The sequence below is a fragment of the Ranitomeya variabilis genome, chromosome 6, assembly GCF_051348905.1.
Source record: "Ranitomeya variabilis isolate aRanVar5 chromosome 6, aRanVar5.hap1, whole genome shotgun sequence".
Lineage (NCBI taxonomy): Eukaryota > Metazoa > Chordata > Amphibia > Anura > Dendrobatidae > Ranitomeya > Ranitomeya variabilis.
Window position 1 is genome coordinate 244,483,800 of NC_135237.1, and position 21,428 is coordinate 244,505,227.

Sequence of the window (21,428 nt, forward strand, 5' to 3'; positions counted from 1 at the left end):
AAAACATCAATTCTTATTACTGAAGCTTGTCAATCTTAATTTACTTTATAATAATAGTTAGGCATTGAAAACTGGGGGCCATTTGGCTAAAGTTGTGGAGGGTAGGGCTAGCTCAAGATTTTCGTGAGCCCAGGAAACGCGGAATACGTCACGGCGGTGGAGCAGGGAGAGGTAAGTATTTCAACTTTGCAAGTGCTGTGATTCTGAGCAAGCAGGGGGGGCCCACTTGTTGGCATTGGCACTGGCACAGGGCCCCTCGTAGTACGGCGGTGTGGTGCCTCCCACCGGCAGAGACACTTTTGCTTACTATGAGGGGCCCTGTGCCAGTGACGTAGCCAACGAGAATACCCCCCCATTTGATGAAGGAACCTGCACTTTCATGTGCACCTTCCTCTTTGTCCCCGTGTAAGGTGGTGTAGTATGCGGGAAGGGGAACCTGACTTTCAGCAGGGTCAGATTCTGGCTGTGTAGAGTGCAAGGGGAATGTAGTGGTCTGGGTCAATGTACCAGCAGACTCATGTAGCAGTGGCTGGGCAATGGGCAGGATGAGGAGGAAACACAGATATAGGCCCAAATAATAAAGTGGGCTAAATGCAGTTCACAATTGATAACAGGACTAAACAGGTGGCATTGCTTTCTTTAGTGGAGGACAACTGTAATGAGCGGCAGACACAGTTAGTGGGCCCAAATAATAAAGTGAGCTAAATGCAGTTCAAAATCGGTAACAGGACTAAACAGGCGGCATTGTTTTGTTCAGTGGAGGACAACTGTAATGAGCGGCAGACACACTTAGTAGGCCCAAATAATAAAGTAGCCTAAATGCAGTTCAAAATTGTTAACAGGACTAAACAGGCGGCATTGCTTTGTTCAGTGGAGGACAGCTGTAATGAGCGGCAGACACACTTAGTAGGCCCAAATAATAAAGTGGGCTAAATGCAGTTCAAAATTGGTAACAGGACTAAACAGGCGGCATTGCTTTGTTCAGTGGAGGTGTCACGGGTTCCTTCTCCGGTATCACACAATCAACAGAGCAATAGAATAGTAAACAATTCCAAGACCTTTATTTAGGCAAAACACGAAAGGTCCATATGTACGATCCATCACACAAAGGATAAAATATTCCAGAACACGAATGCATTTCAGTAACAGGATAAAAGTCCAACAATCCAGCACAGAGGATAACAGTTCATATTCCCTTCTTTCTCTCTCTGACATGCTGTCTTCAACTCATGGGTCTGCACAGGATCTGAATTCCCCCCAGCTCCTGTCCTCCCCTTATGTCCAGGAGTAGTCAAACAGGTTGGGGTGGTTTTCAGGCCTCCCCCACCTGACAAAGGTGCTTGGTGGGTTAAGGCTCTACAGGGGGTCATTGTTTCAACAAGCTAGATCAATATGTCATTAGCATATTAGCAAACAACTTTATTCACTGACCCTGTGGAGAGATAATAATACAGAACTGTGGGGAGAATATCAGATAGCAAATAACAACTCATCCTACAAGATTCAGTAACACCATGATAATCAGTAAAATAGAAATATACACAAAAATGATACCCACATTTCATATCACACCATCACAACCTCTCCCCCCCCCCATAATAAGTGAGCACGCCATTAGGTCTACACAGACCTCTGGTCTGCTCACTTTAGTCCACTTTGCTCCACTGTTTATAGTTCCTTGTACAGTGGCAGGGGTTGCAATAATCATGAGCACTTGTCCATAAATTCCCGGGTCCTGGCTTTATGGTCATACCAGGCTTTTTGACTGGACTGGGCCATTCGCTGATGTTCATTAGCCAAGGTAGCTAGCTGGACGAGACAGTCTCTGAACTCTAGAACGTAGGGATTGATGGGCATTACGGTATCTGCGATATCTCCCTCCAATTGTTCTTTCATAAGGAGAGGCCCACAGACCTTCTGCTCCCAAAAAATGACTTTGCAACTCCCCAGTGTCATTTCCACGGAGGATATCTGCAGGAAGTCCTCCCATAACTTCAATCCAACACAGTTTTTCTCCAAAACCAAAATCCAAACGTACCAAAGCTCTCTGTATATATTTGCGGACACCCCCTGCAAGGACAATGGGAATTCCCAGGCCCTGGTGAATTGCCTCGGGTCGAACCACACGGGGGTCAGCGATAGTCAGGAATGCCCCCGTGTATCTAAATCCCGACACTTTGTATCCATCAATTAAGACATCCTGCAGGTGGCAATGCCGTTGCTGTGTATTTCTGATGGACAAAGGTCGGAGTCCGTATACTCCAGGAGGGGTATCTATGGTGCCCTGGTCGGTGGGCCACTCTGGTGGGGGTGGTGGTAGCTCTTCCTCAGGCGGGATGGAGTGCACAAGATGCACTGGATGAGGTGGGGCTGCGTGGGGCTCCCTCTGAATCCTTGAGGGACAGCCAGACTGCAGATGTCCAGGTTGTCCACACCGGTAACATCTCCTCTCTGTGATACCCCCAGGTCGTGGTCGGAACTGTTGGGGCCCAGGATTGTGAGCTGTGATTGTCATTGGCCTGCAGCTGGGTGGAAGGGCAGATATAATCAGAGGGGGACAGGGCGCGGTCGAAGGCTGTGGTTCATTGTCCAGAAGCCTCCTCCATTGTGGTCGGATAGTAAGGGCTTCATCGGCCAGGGCTCCAGCTCTAACCACGGTCCACGGTGGGCGCTCCCAGACCCATTCCCGTACCTCTGCAGGGCACTTGGCAAGAAATTGTTCTATAAGGAACGCCTGTGTAACATCTTCCACAGTAAAGGCGTTTTCTGCTTCCAGCCATCTCCGACATGCCTGGGACATCTTATGTGCATACATCCTAAACGATCCACCGTATTGCATGGGAGGTCTCGGAACTTGGCCCTATATGAGTCTGGAGTGATAGCATGGTAATCCAGGATAGTCTGCTTCACAATGTTATAATCCCGATTCTGCTGTGAGTCAATGGTTCGGTAAGCCTCCGCCAGGCTACCGTTCAGGAGTCCCACTAACAAACGCATCCAGCCAGAGTGAGGCACCTCCATCACAGCACACTGCTGCTCAAAGTCCTTGAAGAATCCCTCCACATCTCCGGAAGCCTCATCAAATGGCTGAAACTCTGTCCGGGTGATCCGTACAAGCTCCCGGATCATTGGGTTTACATTCCACATTGCGTTACTCCCTCTTTCAAGCTCCATTGCTTCTTGTCTCCGCTGTGCCCGGCGGGCAGCCTCCTCCTTGTACTCCTGAGAGACGCCTGGGCCCAGAACCGCCATCTCTTCTTCGTACCACACCACCCACTGGCTTTTTGGGGTAGGGGTCCTCGTCTCCAGTGCTCGTCCTTCTTCAGACATATGGGAGTAGGTGGTCTCCATTAGGTTGCACTATGTTGATCCCGCTGCTTGCCACCAGTTGTCATGGGTTCCTTCTCCGGTATCACACAATCAACAGAGCAAGAGAATAGTAAACAATTCCAAGACCTTTATTTAGGCAAAACACGAAAGGTCCATATATACGATCTATCACACAAAGGTAAAATATTCCAGAACACGAATGCATTTCAGTAACAGGATAAAAGTCCAACAATCCAGCACAGAGGATAACAGTCCATATTCCCTTCTTTCTCTCTCTGACATGCTGTCTTCACCTCATGGGTCCATACAGGATCTGAATTCCCCCCAGCTCCTGTCCTCCCCTTATGTCCAGGAGTAGTCAAACAGGTTGGGGTGGTTTTCAGGCCTCCCCCACCTGACAAAGGTGCCTGGTGGGTTAAGGCACTACAGGGGGTCATTGTTTCAACAAGCTAGTTCAATATGTCATTAGCATATTAGCAAACAAATTTATTCACTGACCCTGTGGAGAGATAACAATACAGAACTGTGGGGAGAATATCAGATGGCAAATAACAACTCATCCTACAAGATACAGTAACACCATGATAATCAGTAAAATAGAAATATACACAAAAATGATACCCACATAGCATATCTCACCATCACAGGAGGACAACTGTAATATGCGGCAGACACAGTTAGTAGGCCCAAATAATAAAGTGGGCTAAATGCAGTTCAAAAGTGGTAACAGGACTAAACAGGCGGCATTGCTTTGTTCAGTGGAGGACGACTGTAATGAGCGGCAGACACAGTTAGTAGGCCCAAATAATAAAGTAGCCTAAATGCAGTTCAAATGTGGTAACAGGACTAAACAGGCGGCATTGCTTTGTTCAGTGGAGGGCAACTGGAATGAGCAGCAGAAAGAGTTAGTAGGCCCAAATAATAAAGTGGGCAAAATGTCTGCCAAAAAATTGATCATAAATAAACAGGTGGCATAGCTAGGTGCAGGGGTGGGCTCCTCTGCTGAGTAGCAGACAGTGGTAGTAGGCATAAAGTATTAACTGGTCTAAATGGAGGCCAGGGCCCCTGTATATTTTAACTATCATCTATCATTTCAACAAATTTGTATTGGCAGTGCCATTGAAGGATTTAACAGCACAGACTACACAGTGGTGGAGTCGGGAGAGGTAAGTATTGCAAGTGGTAAAGCACTGTTCGAGCTAGGGGGGAACTCTCTCGTGTGCGGCGGTACTGGCACAGGGCCCCTCATATTACGACGGTGTGTCTGACGTTGGTTGTGCACCACCACCATCAGAGACACTTCATTGTACTATGAGGGACCCTGTGCCAGTGCCGTCGCCCACGAGTGGGCACACCCACCTGTCCAGGTAAACGGCACTCGCATGGGTGCTTGCGCCAGGTGGTGACCATGGCCCTGTCTCCTGTCACTTTGAATAGATGCAGCAGTACCTGTCGTGTCAGCGGTCATTGCGAAATCACTCCACAACCTGGTCATAAAACCCCTCTGTCCAATGCCACTTCAGATTTGTGCACCTCTAACACCTCTGCCATGTTGCCCCCTATGGCTCGTGTGAGAACCATCACCGCCGCTGTGTGTTGGGAATGCCTGAACCAAACGGTCTGCAAGAGTTGCTTGTTTAGTAGCCAATATTTGCTCAAGGTTCTCATGTGGCATGATATTTTGTAATTTTCCTTTATATCGTGGATCCAGGAGGCAGGCCAACCAGTAATCGTCATAGGTCATCATTTTGATAATGCAGGGGTCCCTTTTTAGGATATGCAAGGCATACTCACCCATGTGGGTGAATGTTCCAGGTGTCAATTCACTGCTTGGGCTGGGTTGAGGAGCACTTTCTTGCAAATCAACATCACTTGTGTCCCACAAAAACCCTGTACCTGACCTTGCAATGCCACCAGTTTCTATTGCCCCCTGAGAAGCATCCTCCTCCCATAAATATTCATCCCCATCATCCTCCTCCTCTTCGTCCGCTACCTCATCCAGGAGAGTTACCTGAGCAGACAATGGCTGACTGTCATCAAGGCTTCCCTCCTCCTCGGCTGCAGACGCCTGCTCCTTAATGTGCGTTAAACTTTGCATCAGCAGACGCATTAGTGGGATGCTCATGCTTATGATGGTGTCATCTGCTCTTACCAGCCGTGTGCATTCCTCAAAACACTGAAGGACTTGACAGAGGTCTTGTAGCTTCGACCACTGCACACAGACAACTCCATGTCTGCCATCCAAGTGCCTGCCCGTGTATGTGTATCCTCCCACAAATTAATTACAGCACGCCTCTGTTCGCACAGCCTCTGAACCATGTGCAGTGTGGAGTTCCACCTTGTTGCAACGTCGATTACACTGGTCAACAGCATTTTTGGTGCCAAAGATATTTCATCGAATTTAGGGTATTTTTGGGGTGCTGATTCTGAATATGTCATCAGTTTTGCCAGATTGGCTCAAGTTTTTGAGATTTTTGGTATCTTATTTATAGCACTTGTTGGTAAATGTGACGCATCATCTCATTAATTTCTTTGGATTAGTACTTGAACTGAGCAGTTCTCAATATAGTTTTGTGTTAATTAGTGTTCTAAAAGTTTGTTCATAGCTTGATTTTTGCACTAACTTTATGTTGTTGTCTGTTTTCCAGTGAAAAGCATGAACTCATCAAGAAGAAGTTGTCTTAACGATCCAGACTCATTCTGTTACATTTGTGGTGAATACACACTGCCAAAACATAGAAGAAACATAACAGACTTCGTAAAAAAAGTGTATTTTGCCTATTTTGGGGTTATGCTTGGGGACCAAGACAAGTTTTGGGCACCACACATAGTGTGCAAAGCATGTATCGAATTATTACGAAAATGGAGCAAAGGACAAAGAAAAAGCTTCAAATTTGGTGTTCCAATGGTGTGGAGAGAGCCAAAAAATCATCATGATGACTGTTATTTATGGTAAACACAGGTACAGGCACATCTTCACAATGAGGGACAGGCCTTCTTGCAGATTCCATGTTACTCCCATTTTTGTTTCTTATGCTTATTGAATCCTTGCACTTGCACTGCACAGAAATAACAGTCATCATGATGATTTTTTGGCTCTCTCCACACCATTGGAACACCAAATTTGAAGCTTTTTCTTTGTCCTTTGCTCCATTTTCGTAATAATTCGATACATGCTTTGCACACTATGTGTGGTGCCCAAAACTTGTCTTGGTCCCCAAGCATAACCCCAAAATAGGCAAAATACACTTTTTTTACGAAGTCTGTTATGTTTCTTCTATGTTTTGGCAGTGTGTATTCACCACAAATGTAACAGAATGAGTCTGGATCGTTAAGACAACTTCTTCTTGATGAGTTCATGCTTTTCACTGGAAAACAGACAACAACATAAAGTTAGTGCAAAAATCAAGCTATGAACAAACTTTTAGAACACTAATTAACACAAAACTATATTGAGAACTGCTCAGTTCAAGTACTAATCCAAAGAAATTAATGAGATGATGCGTCGCATTTACCAACAAGTGCTATAAATAAGATACCAAAAATCTCAAAAACTTGAGCCAATCTGGCAAAACTGATAGCATATTCAGAATCAGCACCCCAAAAATACCCCAAATTCATTAAAATATTTTGGACACCAGAAAAAATTTTTTTTTTTGTTGACCTGTGTTATTTGGCGGTGCTGGGGAAGATTCAGCGATCGCTGATGGTTCTGCATACGGCTGGAGTGTACGGGCGACCGGCGGATGTGCGAGCAAAGTCTTCGCACCTTCAGGGGCAGGGCTGGTAACTCCGGATAATTTTTGAGGAAGCACTGCACCACCAGGTTCAAGGTGTGAGCCAGGCAAGGTATGTGTTTCAGTTCTGAAAGGGCTATGGCAGCCATAAAATTCCTTCCGTTATCACTGACTACCTTGCCTGCCTCAAGATGTACACTGCCCAGCCATGACTAAGTTTGTTGCTGCAAGTACTCGGCCAGTACTTCCGCGGTGTGTCTGTTGTCGCCCAAACACTTCATTTGTAACTCAGCCTGCTGACGCTTACCACTAGCTGTTCGATAATGGAATACCTCGTGTGCAACACTGGCAGCTGCAGATGGAGTTGTCGTGTGACTGCGCTGTGTGGATGAGCTTTCACTTAAAGAGGAGGAGGAGGAGGAAAAGGGGTGGCAAATGCCTACAGCCAACTGTTTCCTAGACCGTGGGCTAGGAAGAACTGTCCCACTATGGCTGTCCCCTGTGGACCCTGCATCCACCACATTAACCCAGTGCGCCGTGATGGACACGTAGCTTCCCTGGCCATGCCTACTGGTCCATGCATCTGTTGTGAGGTGCATCTTTCCACTGACTGATTGCCTCAGTGCATGGACAATGCGGTCTTTGACATGCTGGTGGAGGGCTGGGATGGCTTTTCTCGCAAAGAAGTGCCGACTGGGTAGGTCATAGCGTGGTACTGCGTAGGCCATCACGTCTTTGAAAGATTTGCTTTCAACCAACCGGTAGGGCATCATCTCTAGCGAGATTAGTATAGCAATGTGGGCATTCAAACCCTGTGTACGCGGATGAGAGGATGAGTACTTTCTTTTCCTAACGAGAGTCTCTTGTAGGATGAGCTGGACTGGAGAGCTGCATATGGTGCAACTAGCGGTGGGGGTGGTGGACATGGCGGATTGAGAGAGGGTTGGTGATGGTATTCTTGATATTGGCCTACATACAGTGTTTCCTACCAAGAACCTTATGATTCCCTGACTGCTTTTGCCTTGCGACGATACCTCCACATTTGCTGCTGGTGGTGTCCTAACCGGTGGGCTTACAGTGAGGGAAGCAATGTAGCGTTGCTGACTACCTTCATTCTGAGCAGGTGCAGCAACAGTACGGGACGTTTGGTAATTAGTCCAGGCTTGCAAGTGCATGCTGGTTAAATGTCTAAGCATGCACGTTGTATTTAAATTTTGAAGATTCTTCCCTCTGCTAAAGGTCTTTGAGAATTTCTTACAGATAAATTTGCACTGATCATTCGGATCTTGGTTAAAAAATTGCCACACTACACTCTTCCTACTATGGAATACCTTTTCAGGCATTGCACGCTGTGCTACTTTCACCGGATGGGACGCTGTCCTAAAACTGTTTTTGTTTTTGACAAACGTTTTTTGGCCTGATACGGGCCTGCCAGATGACAGTTGTTGCGATGTAGATGGCTGCTGCGGATCATCCTCCTCCGCTTCTGAGCTACTGGCAGCGGCACCCTCTTCCCCCAATGGCTGCCAATCTGGGTCAACAACTGGGTCATCTATCACCTCCTCTTCAATGTCATGTGCACATTCCTCTGTGTCACCATGTAAGGTGCTAAAGCGTTCGGGACGATGACGCTGGCTCAACAAAACCGTTATATGGTACTGTAAAACAAGGTAGAAGGTGTATATAAACTTGTTGAGAATTTGAATCTCCCTTTTTTTTGGGAGACTGAACCAAAACTGAGGCCCAGTGTATAAAACAATGCAATGTAAGTGGCAGAAAGTGGCTGGCTGATATACGACAAACTAACAGGACTGAAATATATCCACTTTGTGAGAATTTCAATCTCCATTTTATTTTGGAAACTGAACCAAAACTGAGGCCCAGTGTATAAAACAACTCAATGTAAGTGGCAGAAAGTGGCTGGCTGATATACGACAAACTAACAGGACTGAAATTTATCCACTTTGTGAGAATTTCAATCTCCCTTTTTTTTGGAGACTGAAAGAAAACTGAGGCCCAGTGTATAAAACAACACAATGTAAGTGGCAGAAAGTGGCTGGCTGATATACGGCAAACTAACAGGACTGAAATATATCCACTTTGTGAGAATTTCAATCTCCCTTTTTTTTGGAGACTGAACCAAAACTGAGGCCCAGTGTATAAAACAACGCAATGTAAGTGGCAGAAAGTGGCTGGCTGATATACGACAAACTAACAGGACTGAAATATATCCACTTTGTGAGAATTTCAATCTCCCTTTTTTTTTGGAGACTGAACCAAAACTGAGGCCCAGTGTGTTAGGAGTTGAGTTTCCTCTGCTGCACAGGGGGAATCTCGATCCGTGTCTGCTGCGGTCTCCCATTCTCCATCGGCCACAGTGGAGACTGCTCAGCGGAGACGTCGGTCCCAGCGTCTCACTGAGACTGATTCTGTGCAAAGGGTTACTGCTGCCTCTCCAGGCTCTGCTATTGTACCCTGCACTGATCTGCGGCGAGCAGGCTTTTCTGGGACTAAGTCCTGCTTTGCACACACTGAGCATGCCCAGGGCAAGATCTCTCAGTGGAGATAAAGGGTCACATGCTCAGGTACTGCAGCCAAATCTATTGGTCCTTCTAGGAAGGTCCTGTAGGTGCGCAGGCTCTGTAGCAGTCTCTCATTGGTCCTTTTAGGAAGATCCTGTACGTGCTGCAGCTATTTAAGGCTCACTTGGCTGCACGGCCATGCGCTAATATCTTCCAAAGTTATGTGCTTTGCGCCACTGTGGTCATGTCTTTGAACGTGTTCAGGGACCTGGCTGAAATAAGCCCCTAGAATGCTGGCACCTCCGGCGAGGAGATTGTGCTTGAGTGTATTCAGGGACCTGGCTGAAATAAGCCCCTAGAATGCTGGCACCTCCGGCGAGGAGTGTTGTGTGCATGCATGACCACTGACTGCTCTCATCTGGGTAGTTAGCCTGTGCCTCTGTGAGAGTCTAACAGGGCACAGAGCTTTGCTTTCTCGGCCGCTCTGTGAAGCTAACAGAGCTGGTTCTTACCGCCATATTGTGCCGCCATTCACTTAGCAGCAGGTTCTTTCCTGCACGGTGGATCCCAGGTTGCGAACGCCCCAATCCCATCAATAAATATATTCGGTGCGTTTTGCAAACCCTAACAGTATACTAGCGCCAGGATCTGGCTAAGTATTGGTGGACGAACAGCGATTGCAGGGGTACATCCAGCTGCTGGAGGGTCGATTGACGTCTCTTGAGCGTGCAACCTCGGCGGTGGATGTTACCGCAATAGCTGTTCAGGCTGCTAGCGTGGCTGCAGCAGCTTTACCCACTGCCACCTCTGTTCCGACCATATCTCACCTCCCATTGCCTGAGAGATACTCTGGGGACAGTAAGTCCTGTAGGGGTTTCGTGAGCCTGTGTGGTATACACCTCGAGCTTCTGGCTGCACGTTTTCCCACAGAGCGGGCAAAGGTGGGATTCATAATCTCTCTCTTGTCGGACAGGGCGTTGGAGTGGGCTAAGCCGCTGTGGGAGCGCAACGATCATGTGGTGCGGAGTGTTACTCGGTTTCTGGACACTCTGAAACAGGTCTTTGTAGGACCTCAAGTCACCCATGATACTGCGCTCCAGCTGCTGGCTTTGACTCAGGGTTCAATAAACAAGAGCGCGTGCACTACTGAACGGAGGTGCAAAGGTAGGTTCCCACACCTTACAATGGAAAAAATGAAACCTTGCACTCAACTTGGATGCTCAAGTGAAGAATTTAATGTAGTACACCACAAAACGTTTCGGTCCAAAAGGCAGGACCTTCATCAGTTACGTACTTGAAGAACAGTGGAGGGTAGACACGACTGGCGTGTCAGTAGGCACATGCGACTGTAGTGTCTGTATGCGAATAATAGGTAGAAGAAACCAGACCTACTGGTATCTGTTGTAGCTGGTGAGCGTGCCCGGTTCAGACGCGTCTGTCCACGACAGACTAGCGGTGGACACCGCGTCTGAACCGGGCACGCTCACCAGCTACAACAGATACCAGTAGGTCTGGTTTCTTCTACCTATTATTCGCATACAGACACTACAGTCGCATGTGCCTACTGACACGCCAGTCGTGTCTACCCTCCACTGTTCTTCAAGTACGTAACTGATGAAGGTCCTGCCTTTTGGACCGAAACGTTTTGACTCAGGGTTCAGACATGGTCAGCCATTTTGCGGTTACCTTCCGGCAGTTAGCGTCTGAGTTGGAATGGCCAGATAAAACCCTCATTCCCGTATTTTGGAGGGGGCTGGCTGACCATGTGAAGGACGCTTTGGCTACTAGGGAGATTCCCGCCACACTGGAGGAGCTCATAGCTGTATCAACTCGCATAGACCTTCGTTTTCACGAGTGAAGGTTGGAGCGAACCCAGTGTAGGCAGAGGTTTCGGCTGGCTCCCACCTTCGCCAGACCTCTGGAATCTCCAGTCCAGGCGTCCGAGTCACATGAGGTCATAGAGGTGACACGAGCGGGACCGAAGTCCCAGTCTGCTTGTGCACATAAGGTCTGTCATGTTTTCCGGCAGTCAGGACATCTTGCCTCCAAGTGTCCTCAGTGGTCGGGAGACGTCAGCGTCTAGTGGCAGTAGGAGGAGGTACACTAGATATGGCGACGTTTGCCTCAAAGTTGTCCTTCAAGGGGACAATTACCTTTGGCCCATCCACTCTTATGGTAGAGCTATGTGTGGACTCTGGGGCGGAGGGTAATTTTTATGTCTTTCGCCCAGCGTCACGCAATACCCCTGGTTATGCTCGCCAAACCAGTAACCGTTTGAGTGGTAAATGGGTCGACACTACCCTCACAGATTACCCACCAAACCATTCCTATCACGCTTTCTGTGTCTCCATCACATCAGGAGATTATCTCCCTATTAGTCATTCCTGAGGGAATTGATGAGGTCCTGTTGGGGATACCATGGCTAGGCTACCATTCTCCTCATATAGAGTGGTCCTCAGGGAGAATTTTGGGATGGAGTAAATCCTGCGAGGGTAGATGTCAGAGGGAGTGCATTCAGGTTGCTACAACTCAGGTACCCGCAGATCTTTCCTCTCTCCCCAAACACTATTGGCCCTATGCAGACGTGTTCTCCAAAAGGGCTGCAGGGACCCTTCCGCCTCACCGCCCCTATGACTGTTCTATTGACCTCTTGCCTGGTGCTGAGCCTCCCCAGGGTCGAGTTTATCCGTTATCTCTCCCGGAGACGGAGGCAATGTCTCAGTACATCCAAGAGAATCTGGCAAGAGGATTCATTAGGAAGTCAGTGTCACCTGCAGGGGCAGGGTTCTTCTTCGTACAGAAGAAGACAGGGGACTTACGTCCATGCATAGATTACAGGGGTCTTAACGCTATCACCGTTAGGAACAAGTACCCATTACCCCTGATTTCTGAGCTTTTTGATAGGCTACAGGGAGCAAGGGTATTTACAAAATTAGATCTGCGGGGTGCTACAACCTGATTCGCATCCGTGAGGGGGACGAATGGAAGAAAGCTTTTAACACCAGGGATGGGCATTATGAATACCTGGTGATGCCCTTCGGGCTCTGTAATGCGCCAGCCCTTTTCCAAGACTTTGTGAACAACATTTTACGGGATATGCTTACCACCTCGGTCATAGTCTATCTGGATGATATTCTCATCTACTCTCCAGATATTGACTCCCGTCGGTGAGATGTTCGCAAAGTCTTCGACCTCTTACGGGCAAACTCCCTCTACGCCAAGTTGGAGAAGTGTGTGTTTGAGCAGGAGTCCTTGCCTTTCCTTGGTTATATCATCTCTGCCCAGGATTTAGCTATGGATCCTGCCAAGCTACAGGCTGTGATGGACTGGCAGGAACCCCATTCTCTTAAAGCGGTGCAGCGCTTTATGGATTTCATTAATTACTATCGCCAGTTCATTCCACACTTCTCAACTTTGGTAGCTCCCTTGGTTGCCCTCACCAAGAAGGGAGCAAATCCCAAGTTGTGGTCAGAGGAGGTCTCCAAGGCCTTTCTCTCGATTAAGTCACACTTCGCTAGCGCTCCCATCCTACATCGCCCCGATGTAGATAAGCCATTTATCATGGAGGTGGATGCCTCATCCGTTGGTGCTGGAGCAGTCCTTTTCCAAAAGGATGCTCAAGGTCGGAAGCATCCTTGCTTCTTTTTCTCCAAGACCTTCACACCAGCGGAGAGGAATTATTCCATCAGGGACAGGGAGTTGCTAGCCATGAAGTTGGCTTTTTCAGAGTGGAGACACCTCTTGGAGGGAGCTCGCTTTCCCCTCCAAGTGTTCACTGACCACAAGAACTTGGTGTATATACAGACGGCCCAGCGGTTGAATTCTCGCCAGGCTAGATGGTCCCTGTTCTTCTCCCGGTTCCATTTTACTCTCCATTTTCTCTCCGGGGAGAAGAACATTCATGCCGACGCTCTCTCCCGCACCGTAGTGTCATCTGAGGAGGAGGAGGAGCCTCGACTTATTGTCCCTTCTGAGAGCCTGAGAACTGTGGCTCCGGTTTCGCTTGAGGCCATGCCCCGGGCAAGACCTTCGTAACAGCGAATTTGCGACCGGAGGTTCTCTCTTGGGCTCACTCGTCCAGAGTGGGTGGACATTTTGGGACCAAGAGGACATCTGAGCTTTTGGAGAGGATGTACTGGTGGCCGCATATGGCTCGTGACGTCGGGGACTATATTCGGGCGTGTGTCTCCTGCGCCCAGAATCGGTCTCCTCGGCAATGGCCTGCTGGGTTACTTTACCCCATGCCGGTGGCAGACAGGCCCTGGGAAATGTTCGGGATGGACTTCGTGGTGGGCTTACCCAAGTCTCGTAGCTGCATCGTTATCTGGGTAGTCACCGATCATTGTTCTAAGATGGTGCATTTGGTGCCGCTTCCACGGTTACCTTCTGCACGGGCCTTGGCGGCGTTGTTCATTAAACATATTTTCCGCTTACATGGAATGCCTGATAAAATTGTCAGCGACTGGGGTCCCCAGTTTGCTTCACGGTTTTGGAGAGAGCTCTGCCGTTTACTCAGCATAGAGCTGAATCTCTCCTCTGCATATCATCCCGAGACGAATGGGTTGGTAGAGAGAATCAACCAGGCTCTGGTGACATACTTGCGACATTTTGTCTCTGCTAGGCAGGATGACTGGGCATCTTTGCAACCTTGGGCGGAGTTTGCCTTGAACAACGCCGTAGCCGATTCCACTGGTCAGACTCCTTTTCTCCTCAATTACTGCCACCGCGTGTCCCTGTGCCCATGCCCGTGTCTTCCACCGATTCTAGGGTGGCAGACTGGGCGGTGGAGGCACGTGACATCTGGGATCGCACACAGGATGCCATCCGGGTCTCCAAGGAGAGAATGAGGGTTTTGGCCGATACACACCGGCACCCCACTCCGACCTTTGCTCCTGGCGACTTAGTGTGGCTCTCCGCCCATAACATCAGGCTGCGAGTTGAGTCCACTAAGTTTGCGCCTCGCTACATTGGCCCGTTCAAGGTTCTGGAACAAGTCAACCCTGTGGTCTACCGTTTGGCTATTCCTCCACGCCTTGGTATCACCGATACCTTTCACGTTTCCCTCTTAAAGCCCGTTCATTTGTCCCGGTTTTCTGAGTCATCTGCCGGGACATTGGGTTCATCCACGGATGAGTTTGAGGTGAATGCTATCGTGGGGTGCAAGGTGGTACGTGGCAAGAAATTTTATCTGGTGGATTGGAAGTGTCACGGTCCAGAGGATAGAACCTGGGAGCCTGTGGAGCACATTCGGGCTCCGCTGCTCATTTCAGCTTTTGAGTGTAGCGAGGCTCAAGGAGGGGGGGGGCCCTAGGAGGGGTGGTAATGTTAGGAGTTGAGTTTCCTCTGCTGCACAGGGGGAATCTCGATCCGTGTCTGCTGCGGTCTCCCATTCTCCATCGGCCGCAGTGGAGCCTGCTCAGCGGAGACGTCGGTCCCAGCGTCTCACTGAGACTGATTCTGTGCAAAGGGTTACTGCTGCCTCTCCAGGCTCTGCTATTGTACCCTGCACTGATCTGCGGCGAGCAGGCTTTTCTGGGACTAAGTCCTGCTTTGCACACACTGAGCATGCCCAGGGCAAGATCTCTCAGTGGAGATAAAGGGTCACATGCTCAGGTACTGCAGCCAAATCTATTGGTCCTTCTAGGAAGGTCCTGTAGGTGCGCAGGCTCTGTAGCAGTCTTTTATTGGTCCTTTTAAGAAGGTCCTGTACGTGCTGCAGCTATTTAAGGCTCACATGGCCGCACGGCCATGCGCTAGTATCTTCCAAAGTTATGTGCTTTGCGCCACTGTGGTCATGTGTTTGAACGTGTTCAGGGACCCGGCTGAAATAAGCCCCTAGAATGCTGGCACCTCCGGCGAGAAGTGTTGTGTGCATGCATGACCACTGACTGCTCTCATCTGGGTAGTTAGCCTGTGCCTCTGTGAGAGTCTAACAGGGCACAGAGCTTTGCTTTCTCGGCCGCTCTGTGAAGCTAACAGAGCTGGTTCTTACCGCCATATTGTGCCGCCATTCACTTAGCAACAGGTTCATTCCTGCACGGTGGATCCCGGGTTGTGAACGCACCAATCTCATCAATAGATATATTTGGTGCGTTCCGCAAACCCTAACACAGTGTATAAAACAACGCAATGTAAGTGGCAGAAAGTGGCTGGCTGATATACGACAAACTAACAGGACTGAAATATATCCACTTTGTGAGAATTTCAATCTCCCTTTTTTTTTGGAGACTGAACCAAAACTGAGGCCCAGTGTATAAAACAACGCAATGTAAGTGGCAGAAAGTGGCTGGCTGATATACGACAAACTAACAGGACTGAAATATATCCACTTTGTGAGAAAGTGGCTGGCTGATATATGAAAAAATACAAGGACTGTAGTGCAATTTCAATCTCCCTACAATGATCTCAGGACAAGTATGGCAGCAATAAAAAGGACTGCTGCAGATAAAAGTGTGCACAAATAAACAAGATAACTGTGCAGAAAGGAGCAACAGGATTTTTGCTTTTAAAAAAGCAGTTGGTTTGCACAGCAGCGTGCAAACAGAAATGCAGCTATCAGGGAGCCTTATAAGGCAGCATAATAAGCTACAGAGCTGATGCACAAAAATATAGCCTCCACTGTCCCTGCAAAAAAAAGGTGGTGTTCGACAGTGGAAATTGCTACAGCACAAGCAGTTTGGGGGTTAATCTTCCCTCCCTAACTATATCCCTTCTTCTGATGAAGCTGCAGCAATCTCTCACTATGCTACGGTCGGCAGAAGTAAGAAGGCAGTCGGCGTGCACGCCCCTTTATAGCCCCTGTGACACCGCAGAAAGCAAGCCAATCACTGTCATGCCCTTCTCTAAGATGGTGGGGACCGAGACCTATGTCATCACGCTGCCCACGCTCTGCGTTCTCCTTCATTGCCTGAAAAATGGTGCTGAACCCATCATACGAAACACGACTTTGGCATGCTGATCATCGACTGCATGGCCGATCCCACACTAGGATCGGGTCGGGTTTCATGAAACCCGACTTTGCCGAAAGTCGGCGATTTTTGAATTTGTCCCATCCGTTTCGCTCAACCCTACCTAGAACTGTACATCCCTCAAAAATTTATGATAAAAAATAAATAAAATTGGTCCAGGAGGCTGCCAAGAGGCCTACAACAACATTAAAAGGGCTTCAGGAATTTCTGAGAAGTACGGTATAGGTTGTGTACTACATGTGACAACAACCTCTTGTTTTCTTCATACGTCTGACCAGTGGGCAAAACAGAACATTTTCTTTCAAAGAAAAACACCCAAGCCCAGCTATGCTTTGCTAAAACCCACATCATGTCAGCCAAAAACCTGTGGGAAAACAAGTTATGCTCTGATTAGATCAAACTTGAAGTTATGGCTATTATACTAAAAGTTAAGTTTGGCATGAAGTCAACACTACACATTATCAAAAGAACAGAATACCAACAGTGAAGCATTGTGGAGCTAGTCATATGGGATTTATGGGACTAGGGATTTATCAACAGTTCCCACTATCAGTCAGTTGTTCTTCAAATCCTTCAGGACTTTGCTATGAAGAAGAGGAAGCTTTCACCTTTTAGAATATGTACAGTTTTTCATTTTCTTCATAAAAAGTTGCCTTTTTATTAACTAGTTTATGCAGTCAAGTGTTTGGGAATTCTCAGATTTTCTCTCTCATCCCTTTAAGTACTCAACTAAGCAGACATTATCAATCATGCCTCATTGTGGAGGAGACATAATGAATGGAGCAGCAGTCAGATAAAAATCCTCTATTACGTTGATCAGTGTAGTTCACAGCGGTTGAACCTCCACCAAACCATAAGTTATCGCCTATCTTCTGGATAGGCAATAAATTGTCTACACTGAACAGCCGCCTTAACTAAACTAGCACATCATGACTGTTGCTGAGTTAGAGAAGAAGATTGGTTAAGCCAGTCAGCCAGGCAATGACGAACATTCAGCCATGCAATGGCAAGTACTCAACCTTAAATGTCCAAATAATTTTTATTATTATGGAATCTTAAATTATTGTTAGAAGATTTTCCACACAAATGTACATGACTTGAGTAAGTTAGAAGTATATTACGAAAAGGGAGAGGGGGGAAAGTATATGGATTAAAATATACCTTTTATGAAATGAGTTAAAATTTCCTATTCAATATAGACAACATGTGTGCAAATTTTAAAGTATAAAATAACAATATAATTTTAAGAAGTCTCAGTATGTCAGGACACATATTGATGAAAGAGGGTATTCACATTGCATGCCTTTATTTATGGTGGTGAAATCCTTAACATGATGTCATTAGATTTAATTCTCACCCGAAGGTCTGAGCAAATCAATTGGACTCTTGTAATAATCCCCATGCCAAAGCATAGATATTACAACATATCCCACAAACACTCCCATTATTTACTATCAAATGGTTTGACTGTGACAAGAGTTATACCTGCCTTACAAGAATTAACATATGAGGGAAATTGTAATTTAAGATATGTCCATTGGAATTTCAAAGCAATGAACATACAGTATATGGCATAAATCCTGCATAGTCAGGGTATATAACAGATGAAATCACTTTAGAGAATAAGTTGGCTAAAAGATTGCTAAGGATTTTTACGACTGCTGACAATTAATTGGGTGATATAAATAAGGCAGTTGTGGATCTTTATCTGGCATCATTCATAGATGGTGGTAAACTACCCTCCTTTAGTGCATCATTATAAACTTCCAACAAGTAGGGTATCAGAACATCTCTATATTGTTTGATCATGTCTGTTGGGGACCCAACTAGACCTGGGTAATTATTGAACTAAGAACAGTCTCCAATTCCTCAACAGTGAGTTAGTATTTACAAATCAAACATTTTCTCTGACCGATTACGGTGAAAAAGTTGTTTTAAAAAAGCATACAGTTCTTCTGTATAAGGGCCTACTTTAGATTCATACAATGATTTTAAAAAAGCCTTTCAAAACATTCAAAATATTTGGAGCCATCTGTACTACCATACATTCTCTCTTTGATGAATTAGGACCTCTGTTGAGCCTTTGCGTCCTGCCCACACTCAAAGACCAGACTGGGACTAAAAAGCAGCTCTGGCACACACACACCACCAACCCACATACTAAACCTCTCTCCATTGAATCACAATACAAAGTTCAATGTATTTTAACTTACTTGGTCATGCCCCTAACCACGCCCTTAACCCCTTAAAAGCCAGGGTATTTCTGTTTTTCGCTCCCCTTCTTCCCACAGCCATATTTTTTTTATTCGGCGGTCAATATGGCCATTTGAGGACTTTTGTTCAGGATAAGTTGTACTTTTTAACAACACCATTGGTTTTAACATATTGTATACTGGAAAATGGGAAAAAAATTCCAAGTGTGGTAAAATTGCAAGAAAAGTGCAATTCCACAGTTGTTGTTTTTTTTAAAATGCTAAACTGATTTGCCATTATGATTCTCCAGGTCATTACAAATTCATGGACAACAAACATGTCTAGGTTCTTTTTTAAGTGGTGAAAAAAAATCCAACATTTGTTAAAAAAAAACATTGGTGTCATTTTCCCGAGACCTGTAGCATCTCCAATTTTCGTGATCTGGGGCTGGTTGATGGCTTATTTTTTGCACACCGAGCTGACATTTTAATTGATACCATCTTGGTGTAGATACCATCTTTTGATCTCCCGTTATTGCATTTTATTGCAATGCAGCGGCGACCCAAAAAACCTAGTTCTGGCTTTTGAATTTTTTTCTCGTTAAGGCGTTTAGCGATCGGGTTAATTCTTTTTTTATATTGAAAGATCAGGTGATTCTGAATTCGGCGAGGCCAAATATGGGTATATTTGATTTTTTTATTGTTTTATTTTGAATGGGGTGAAAGGGGGGTGATTTGAACTTTTATTTATATTTTATAATTTTTTTACTTTTTGCATATTTAAATAGTCTCCATAGGAGATTTGAAGCTAGAGTACTTTGATCGCTTCTGCTACAGACAGGCAATGATCAGATCCCCTCTGTGTAGCAGAAATGCTCACTTGCTATGAGCGTCGAGCATGGGGTGGCGCTCATAGTAATCTGGAAATAACAGCCAATGACAATAACAACTTCTGGTTGTCATGTCGACTGTTATGGACCTGGTGGTTAGGAGCACCCGGAATGACCTGATGGTTAAACTAAAAATATGGACAAGCTCTAGGAAGTGGGAACTCTGCTGACCGCAAACCCTACTCCTATCACAAACACTAGAAATAGCCGTGGAGCGTACCTAACTCTCCCTAGACGCCTCTTCACAGCCTAAGAGCTAACTACCCCTAAAGATAGAAATATAAGCCTTACCTTGCCTCAGAGAAATTCCCCAAAGGAAAAGGCAGCCCCCACATATATTAACTGTGAGTTTAGAGGAAAGTCACAAACACAGGAATGAAACAGGTTTTAGCAAAGGAGGCCAGTCTTCACTAAATAGTCAGAGGATAGAAAAGGTAACTATGCGGTCAGCACAAAAAACCACGCAGAGTGTGCAAAAAGACCTCCGCACCGACTCACGGTGTGGAGGTGCAACTCTGCACCCCCAGAGCTTCCAGCTAGCAAGGAAATATCATGATAGCAAGCTGGAGTAGAATTTAGCAGTACTAAGAAACATATTCAGGAAACAGCAACAACAAATGAACTAATAGGAACTTAGCTTCTGCTGAAGTAGACAGGTCACCAGAGAAGTCCAAGAGAGATCTGAACCAATACTGAGACATTGACAGCTGGCAAGAAGTAACGATCTGAGTGGAGTTAAATAGGGAAGCCAGCATGACAATAAACGAGGGCAGCTGAGCCAGCAACCTCAGTGACCAGCAGTTCCGCTCAAAGCCACCAGAGGGAGTCCAAGAGCAGAATTAACCAAAGTACCATTCCTGACCACAGGAGGGAGTCCAAGAACGGAATTCACAACAGTCGACCCATCGATGACCCGCAATCATGTGATGGGGTCACAGATGGGTAGGAATAACAACGTGCTTCCAGTAAGCGCAAGTTAAATGCCACTGTCACAGATTGACAATGGCATATAACTAGTTAACAGCCACGGGTGGATCACGATTCCACCTGCGGCTGATGCGGGCACATGTCAGCTCTACAGAACAGCTGTCATGTACCCAGGAAGGTGCGGGCTCAGTGCCGGAGCCGGCACCAAACGGGGAGTCCGACGTGGGCATTCCTTCCAATTCATTGGTAAAATGAATGTTGCCATTCAAAACTATAACTTGCCCCATCAGAAACAAGCCCTATATGTGTACATCAACAAAAGCTTAAAAAAGTTAGAGCTCTTGAATGATGTGGAGAAAAAATGAAAGTGCAAAAAATGGGAATTTGCCATGTTGGGAAGGGTTTAAATAAATAAAAAAAAGACCAGGATTATTTAGTCCTGAAGGACCATCTCACAGCTAAACTCAAAGACTGCATTATACTTTAAATATAAAAATCACATTTTATATCATAGCTTTAAAAACTGTAGTTGCCTTTTGATGTTTCTATCATAATACAAATACTACATGTGAGGTTTCTGCAATGTTTCTCTGCCTTCCTTGGAAAGTTAGTCACGTTGACTCTGTTGAGAATTCCCATTGCGCAGAGGTTAGTGAAAATACATTTTCCATGTATTGAATACTTTCAATTTCATTAATGTTTTGTGACTCATCATGAAGGAAAAGCAAAAGAAGAAATATATTCAGGTGAAATTAAGTTATCAAAGTGGATTCATGTATTGCATACAGATTTATCATAAAGTTAGGTATTAAAATCATGACATTTTAAACTGAAGGCTTGGACCAACATAACAATGTAATCT

At 46.3% G+C, this 21,428-nt stretch overlaps 1 protein-coding gene across 6 annotated transcripts in view; it reads right to left on the minus strand.

Annotated features, from left to right (window-relative positions):
• LOC143782270 (poly(rC)-binding protein 3-like) overlaps positions 1–21,428 on the minus strand; it is a 2,306,623-nt gene that overhangs the window by 699,552 nt on the left and 1,585,643 nt on the right. The window lies entirely within an intron of this gene.